The 8,731-nt window shown below is 43.0% G+C and overlaps 1 protein-coding gene across 1 annotated transcript in view; it reads right to left on the bottom strand.

The window, feature by feature from the left end:
• yrk (Yes-related kinase) overlaps window positions 1-8,731 on the bottom strand; it is a gene marked incomplete at its 3' end in the record, with an annotated part of 79,204 nt that overhangs the window by 32,789 nt on the left and 37,684 nt on the right. The gene's annotated exons all lie outside the window — the stretch shown is intronic.

Below are 8,731 nucleotides of genomic sequence, written 5' to 3' on the forward strand. Positions count from 1 at the left end.
ACACACACACACACACACACACACACACACGCCCACCCACACACAACTGTTTGTCGGGCAGCCCTCTAGTCATTGTTCTACACAGGTTCCTGTTGACCATGTTTTCTCGCTCCCTTACAGTCGCCCCCCTCTCTCTCTCTCTCTCTCTCTCTCTCTCTCTCTCTCTCTCTCTCTTCCTTTTAGTCTCTCTCTCCCTTTATTCCTTTCAGTCTCTCTCTCTCCCTTCAGTCTCCCTCTCTCTCTCCCTTCAGTCTCTCTCTTCCTTTATACTGTGAGATCACCCATAGTGGCTCCAGTCTGAGCTGATTGATGTTGTTGCTGTGATTCAACCAAAACACTCCTGGAATCACACTATGGTGGACAAGAGCACGAGCGAACAAACAACAGCATACAGAAGTACACACACACACACACACACACACACACAACACACCACACACACACACACACAACACAGATACACACAAAAACACATTAAACTAGAAAGGTGCGCTCAGCAATTCTCCACCAGATGGCACGCTGGACACAGACAGACAAACACATAGTCAAATGCGCAGACACACTGACCACTCTCCTTATAGTTATTGGCATTAGCATGCTAATGCTAACAGACACACACACACACACACACACACTGACCAACAGACACACTGACCACTCTCCTTATAGTTATTGGCATTAGCATGCTAATGCTAACAGACACACACACACACACACTGACCAACAGATACACTGACCACTCTCCTTATAGTTATTGGCATTAGCATGCTAATGCTAACAGACACACACACACACACACACACACACACACACACACTGACCAACAGACACACTGACCACTCTCCTTATAGTTATTGGCATTAGCATGCTAATGCTAACAGACACACACACACACACACACACACACACTGACCAACAGACACACTGACCACTCTCCTTATAGTTATTGGCGTTCGCATGCTAATGCTAACAGACACACACACACACACACACACACACTGACCAACAGACACACTGACCACTCTCCTTATAGTTATTGGCATTAGCATGCTAATGCTAACAGACACACACACACACACACACACACGCACTGACCAACAGACACACTGACCACTCTCCTTATAGTTATTGGCGTTCGCATGCTAATGCTAACAGACACACACACACACACACACACACGCACTGACCAACAGACACACTGACCACTCTCCTTATAGCTATTGGCATTAGCATGCTAATGCTAACAGACACACACACACACACACACACACACACACTGACCAACAGACACACTGACCACTCTCCTTATAGCTATTGGCATTAGCATGCTAATGCTAACAGACACACACACACACACACACACACTGACCAACAGACACACTGACCACTCTCCTTATAGTTATTGGCATTAGCATGCTAATGCTAACAGACACACACACACACACACACACACACGCACTGACCAACAGACACACTGACCACTCTCCTTATAGTTATTGGCATTAGCATGCTAATGCTAACAGACACACACACACACACACACACACACACTGACCAACAGACACACTGACCATTCTCCTTATAGCTATTGGCGTTCGCATTAATGCTAACAGACACACACACACACTGACCACTCTCCTTTTAGTTATAGTTATATAGTTATAGGAACTCTTCAGTGTCTTCTCATCAGTGTCTAGTCTCAGAGAGGAGGAACTCTTCAGTGTCTTCTGAGGCTGAAATAATTCCTCGTCTTTTGTATTTCCATCAGAATTAACATTTGAGAACATTTAAAGGGGACGTGCATTGCTATTCCTTGCACTATTTGGGCAACTTTACACAATTCCTGTGAGTCTATTGAACACATCTGTACGTTTTCTTTCAAAAAAATGCATTGTTTTATATTTCTAATCAAGTACTCAAAAGCCTCATTTTCCAGCCTCAGGATTTCAGGCTATTTTTGGATGGGCTCCGCCCATAAGCACTTTGAGTGACAGTCATCCACACAGTCTGCGACTGGCACAGAGAGAGATAGAGAGATAGAGGAGGGGGATACAAATTAATTTCGCAGCAGGGGGGGGGGGGGGGGGGGGCATAATCCCAGTGGACAATGGATTGGTAACTTGTTTCAAATGTCAATATATACCTCTGTGATTATTATTGTACGGATCGGAATACGGGTGTGCGCGTGGGAGCATGCGCTATGATATTACAGTGATATGCTAGTGCTCCCGACTGCGAGGGAGAGAGAGAGATAGAGAGGGAGAGAGGGAGAGAGAGAGATAGAGAGGGACAAACGGAGGCACAGAGTTTTTACACACAACCTGTGTAAATGCTCCGTGTGTGTGTGAGAAAAGACAGGTCCCCCTCTCTCTCTCTCTCTCTCTCCCTCTCTCTCGCTTGCTCGTTCTGTGCCTCGTAGTCAAAACCTGTTTGAGGAAGTGTCGGGTTACACTATGCCTACAACCAGTCGCAGACTGGGACCATAATTCCTACCGGGAATTTGACACAGGCAGGCCAGGCCACGCCTATAGTGAAGACCTGACAAATGACAAGCAAAGGAAAGGAATGTTATATAGCCACCAAATACCAACATTCCACACACACCCCTGTGACAGCCAATCAGAAGCCAACCCCTAATTGATAGCACTAAATGACAGGGAAAACAAGTGACAGTAACCAAGTGACAGATGACAGAGAAGGTGGGAGGTTCCCGACCGTAGTCAAGAACCAGAATCGTAACAGGGTTGGGTACCGAACTCAGTACTTTTACGGGATACTGAGTACCGATTCACGCTAGATCGATCGGTACCAAATTTCATGATCATCAAACGATCATGCGATTTATTTTGTGTGGCGTGTTATAACAATAAATAACGAAATGTTCTAAATAAATAACAACGTTGAAATTGAGAAGTTTGGACTTCTTTTTTTACAACTGAAATAAAACAAATTGTTATTACAGAGAGCGTTAAGTACTGAAGAAAGGTACCGTTGGGTCTTCCAGGAACTGGCACTGGTACCGGTATCGGTTCAAATGTGAACGGTACCCAACCCTACATGGCACAGAATCCATTATAGAAATAACTTTTCTACATTTTGCAAGACAAAGGTGATGAAAAGTTTCAAATCACCAGTTTAACCCTTTCACTACCACACCACAGACGGTTAACCCTTTCACTACCACACTACAGACGGTTAACCTTTCACTATCACACTACAGAAGGTTAACCCTTTCACTACCACACTACAGAAGGTTAACCCTTTCACTACCACACTACATAAGGTTAACCTTTCACTACCACACTACAGAAGGTTAACCCTTTCACTACCACACTACAGAAGGTTAACCCTTTCACTACCACACTACAGAAGGTTAACCCTTTCACTACCACACTACAGACGGTAGTGTAGTGTGCTTAGCACAGGGAGTGGGAGCAGTAGGAAGCAGCTAGCCTATCTTAGCACAAGGACTGGAAGCCGTAGGGAGCAGCTAGCTTAGCACAAGGACTGGAAGCCGTAGGGAGCAGCTAGCTTAGCACAAGGACTGGGAGCCGTAGGGAGCAGCTAGCCTGGCTCCGTCAAAAGTGAAGAAATACAACTTCTGACAACTCCAAAACTGATGCACAGAGATTCATTTGATATGAGTCTTCTCTGTCTAGGGAATGTGGCAAATAAGTATTTCACAAAATGTCATGTTTTCTTTTTTTTAACAAATACAACTGCAAACTGTGCAAAACTGTGGCAACATGACAGAAATCCTGATTTCTCAACATGAAGCTCTCGCAAGAAGTTGCAGCTTCTGGATTTTCCATTCATTCGAATGCAGCAGCTATGCTAAGCTAACAAGCTACAGTGTGCAGACCGACCCACCGCAGGAGCTATGCTAAGCTAACAAGCTACAGTGTGCAGACCGACCCACCGGAGGAGCTATGCTAAGCTAACAAGCTACAGTGTGCAGACCGACCCACCGCAGGAGCTATGCTAAGCTAACAAGCTACAGTGTGCAGACCGACCCACCGCAGCAGCTATGCTAAGCTAACAAGCTACAGTGTGCAGACCGACCCACCGCAGCAGCTATGCTAAGCTAACAAGCTACAGTGTGCAGACGACCCACCACAGCAGCTATGCTAAGCTAACAAGCTACAGTGTGCAGACGACCCACCACAGCAGCTATGCTAAGCTAACAAGCTACAGTGTGCAGACCGACCCACCGCAGCAGCTATGCTAAGCTAACAAGCTACAGTGTGCAGACGACCCACCGCAGCAGCTATGCTAAGCTAACAAGCTACAGTGTGCAGACGACCCACCACAGCAGCTATGCTAAGTAACAAGCTACAGTGTGCAGACCGACCCACCACAGCAGCTATGCTAAGCTAACAAGCTACAGTGTGCAGACTGACCCACCGCAGCAGCTATGCTAAGCTAACAAGCTACAGTGTGCAGACCGACCCACCGCAGCAGCTATGCTAAGCTAACAAGCTACAGTGTGCAGACCGACCCACTGCAGCAGCTATGCTAAGCTACATGTAATGTTGCCAAACATTATTTAAGCTCGTGTGAAACTGTCTACAACTTGTGAAACTTCTCTCACAAGCTAAGCAGTCAGTTCTTAAGGGGCACTTCACCAAAAAACAACAACAAAGTAATCTCACACACTAAATAGTTTTGCACACATTAGTTTAGTTTGACAGTTCAGGGTAAATGAGTTTGATTATGGCCACCAGTGATGTAATCAGGGACAATGAATCCTATAAGACAAGGTGTTACTATTTTTCATCTATATCATTTCATGGTGCTGTAATTATCACAACACAAGGATTTAATGTCCCTGATCACTGGTGGCCAGATACAAACTAATTATTCTCAATAACTAAATGAATGAGTGCAAAACTGTTCAGAGTTTTTTGGATGTGTGTGAGATTATGTACAAGGCTGTCTTTAATAAGGCTGTCTCTATTTCCTAAAATAGCTGTTGAAGTGTGTGGAAAATCAGGAAACGTATTACGTAATTTTGACGTATTTTTATTCCTGGACTCAGGTTAAAAAGATTACAATGTGTAGAGGAGGGGGAGAGAGGGGGATATCGGAAAAAGTTTTGGTAAAACTTGTTATTACTGTGAGATCCTCTCACTCAACCTTTTCACCCCAGTCAGTTGAGTCACATGTTCCAACTCGATGGCCACCACTGCCACTGCATTCTGGGCAGTGTAGTCATTCTGCGTAGTGTTGTCATTCTGGTAGTGTAGTCATTCTGAATAGTGTAGTCATTCTGGTAGTGTAGTCATTCTGGGTAGTGTAGTCATTCTGGTAGTGTAGTCATTCTGGGTAGTGTAGTCATTCTGGGTAGTGTAGTCATTCTGGTAATGTAGTCATTATGGGTAGTGTAGTCATTCTGGTAGTGTGTCATTCTGGGTAGTGTAGTCATTCTGTAAATGTAGTCATTCTGGGTAGTGTAGTCATTCTGGTAATGTAGTCATTCTGGTAATGTAGTCATTCTGGGTAGTGTAGACATTCTGGTAATGTAGTCATTCTGGGTAGTGTAGTCATTCTGGGTAGTGTAGTCATTCTGGTAATGTAGTAATTCTGGGTAGTGTAGTCATTATGGGTAGTGTAGTCATTCTGGTAGTGTAGTCATTCTGGGTAGTGTAGTCATTGGTTGGTTCGAGTAAAAAAGTTATATCAGAACTTAGCTTCCAGTGGCCACTGCTAGCCGTTGTGACATCATCACAAGAATGTTCTCAGAGTTCTAACCATGTGAGATCCATCTCTGTCTCACCCACTCACTCACTGACTCAGACACATATATATAATCCAGTGGAGGTTTCTCTATGACAACACGTGAAACACAAATTCACTCATAATTCATAATTATTATTAATTTACATATACCTATATATATATATATATAAAAAAAAAACTATATATATATATTTTTTTTAAATTATTATTATTATTATTTTTTTATTATAAATGTTTTCCTCTGTAAAAAAATGCCAGTGAATTTTTTTTTTTTTCAAAAATGGCCAAAATTGACAGCTCTGAGCAGGCCTGCACTGCAGTATTGCCTGCAGTAATTATTCGTGAAGAAAACTTCACAAGTGTGACCCATTGTTAAATAAATAATAAATAACAGCGAATCAAAATAGGCTATTAACTTCATCTAAGCACGGTCTGTGCAGTTAAACTCTTGCCATTGAATGGAGGGTTGATTGATTGACAGCCCTTGACATCCAATACACGGAGGTTGAATATGATTGGCAGCCTTGCAAATCCAATCAGAGATTGCTGCATTGCAAAGTCAAAACGGGTCCAGCTGCATGTCCGGAGGATAGGTTTAGCTTGGGCCAATCTCAAGTTTATCAAGTTTCTTTATTAGTTGTCATACAGAAGTACAGAATACTTTTATACAAAATGTAACATAAAGAAGCATTTTGTATAAAAGTATTCTGTACTTCTGTATGACAACTAATAAAGAAACTTGAGAAACTTGAGATTGGCCCGAGCTAAACCTATCCTCCGGACATGCAGCTGGACCCGTTTTGACTATGTGAAAGTTGAGACTATGAGAAAGTTGTTGTTTAGTAGTTAGTAAGATGTACAGCTATAACAAGTCAAGTCAGGCTAAATTAAACTTTGCGCCAACATTAGGACCGAAGTATAAACCAGCAACTGAGCAACATGAAGAAGTGGACTTATGCATCTGGATCAGAAAAAACGTTGTGGATGAAAAAGTAAGTAGGCTACAGTGCTTGTATGCTAACAGTAGCTAGCCAGCTTAGCCTACATCACAATGATAATCAAATCAAATCAAATCAAATCAATTTTATTTATAGGGCCCGACAACACACGTTAATGTCCCCATGGGCCGTACAGATCTTCTTTAAACAAGTCAAGAAGAAAACATAACAATAAGTCAAGAACAGAACAAGAACACCATAAGGTCCAAACATTTTTAGATGAATGCAAATAAATGAAAGAATCACCAAGCTAACTTACTGTACACTCTGTAGGGCTGGGCAATTAATCGAAACAGAATCGCGATATCGATTCATAGACCTATGCAATCTCATTTCTAAGTTATGACTATTTTCTTTTATTACATTTTTTTTTTTTTTTTTTAATTATTTTATCTGGGTTGAACATGATTTGTGGAACTCCCTCTGGTGTTGTGGTCGTGGTATTCACTGACCTTTGGGAAGTATTTCGACATGCACATGGGTATCTTAGTGGTGTAGTGTATCTTGTAGACCAGGCCCATTGCAAGTTGCTGTACTCTGTCGTCTACTCTAAGCCATCCTAGGTTGTCAAAGTGGACAGGGGTGAGGTGGGTTTTTAGGAGTAAGGTCAAGCAGTAGTCTGACCAGTTTGTTTTGTGATGTTTGTAATCTTGTTTTTAGTGCCTTTGAGGTGCTTTGGTACCATGAGGTGCAAGCATAGTCGTAGTACCCTTGAATGAGTGCTCCTGTTAGAGTCTTCAAGGTATTCTTGTTTACCAGAGAGGAGATCCGGTACAGGAATCTAGTTCGTTGGTTGACTTAGTTTTATTACATTGGATCCCATTTTGTCACAGGAAAGATTTGCCTCTATAGGATGGAACCCAGGTAGGTAATTTCATCTTTCCTTTTAAGATAAGATAAGATATTCCTTTATTGATCCCCTTGGGGAAATTCAGGCATCATAGCAGCATGGGGGAAGGGGGGTACAGGTAGTGAAAACAACACAAGCAGTGTAAACAAATAGGTCAATATAATTTACTATCTAACTAACTGAAATATACATTATTCATTATTCACAGTATCACAGTATCCACATAAGGTGCAGTATGCATAAGGTAGTGTTATTGTCCTACTTGGGTTCCTATTAGTTCTAGGTCGATGTCTGGCAGCAATCGCTGCCCACTGTTGTGGAGCCTGATGGCCACTGGTATGAAGGACTGTCCGAGGCGGTTAGTTGAGTGTCGGGGGGGTTGAGTCTGTGGCTTCCTTGTCACCTTCACCTAATATGTTTTGATCTGGTCAGGTGCGCTGTCACCTAAAATGTTTTGATCTGATCAGGTGCGCTGTCAACTAATATGTTTTGATCTGGTCAGGTGCGCTGTCACCTAATATGATTTCATCTGGTCAGGTGCGCTCTCACCTAATATGATTTCATCTGGTCAGGTCCGCTGTCACCTAATATGTTTTCATCTGTGTCCACTGACCACTGACACACAGTGGGGGATGTTTTAAAAATATTATTTAATATATAATATAATATAATAATTTGTGCTTCACCTAAAAATTTGGTCAGCAGCCTCCACTGATACAATCACAATAACATCCCCCTCTGTCTCACCCACTCACTCACCGACTCAGACACACATATACAATCACAATAACATCACGCTCCGTCATCATCACACTCACAAACATCCAGATCCAGGGCGTGGCCCTGTTCCTGCCGGGCGCACGGAAGATAAGCTGCTCCCAGCAGGGAATTCACAGTGGGAACAGGGCCACACACACACACGCACACACATGCTTACACACACACACACACGTACGTGTACGCACACACACACACATGGCTATGGAGACTGTATTAAGTCACTGTATTTTCACATTCAGTTCTCTGCAGCTAGTCTCTCCGTTCCTCCATCGCCTGCTCTTCCCTCTTATCTCACTCTCTCTCTTTCTCTCTCTCTCCTTAGCTCTTTCTCTCTCATTTCACTCCCTCTCCCTACTCGCTCTCT

The sequence above is a fragment of the Notolepis coatsorum genome, assembly GCF_963971535.1.
Source record: "Notolepis coatsorum genome assembly, chromosome: 4".
Lineage (NCBI taxonomy): Eukaryota > Metazoa > Chordata > Actinopteri > Aulopiformes > Paralepididae > Notolepis > Notolepis coatsorum.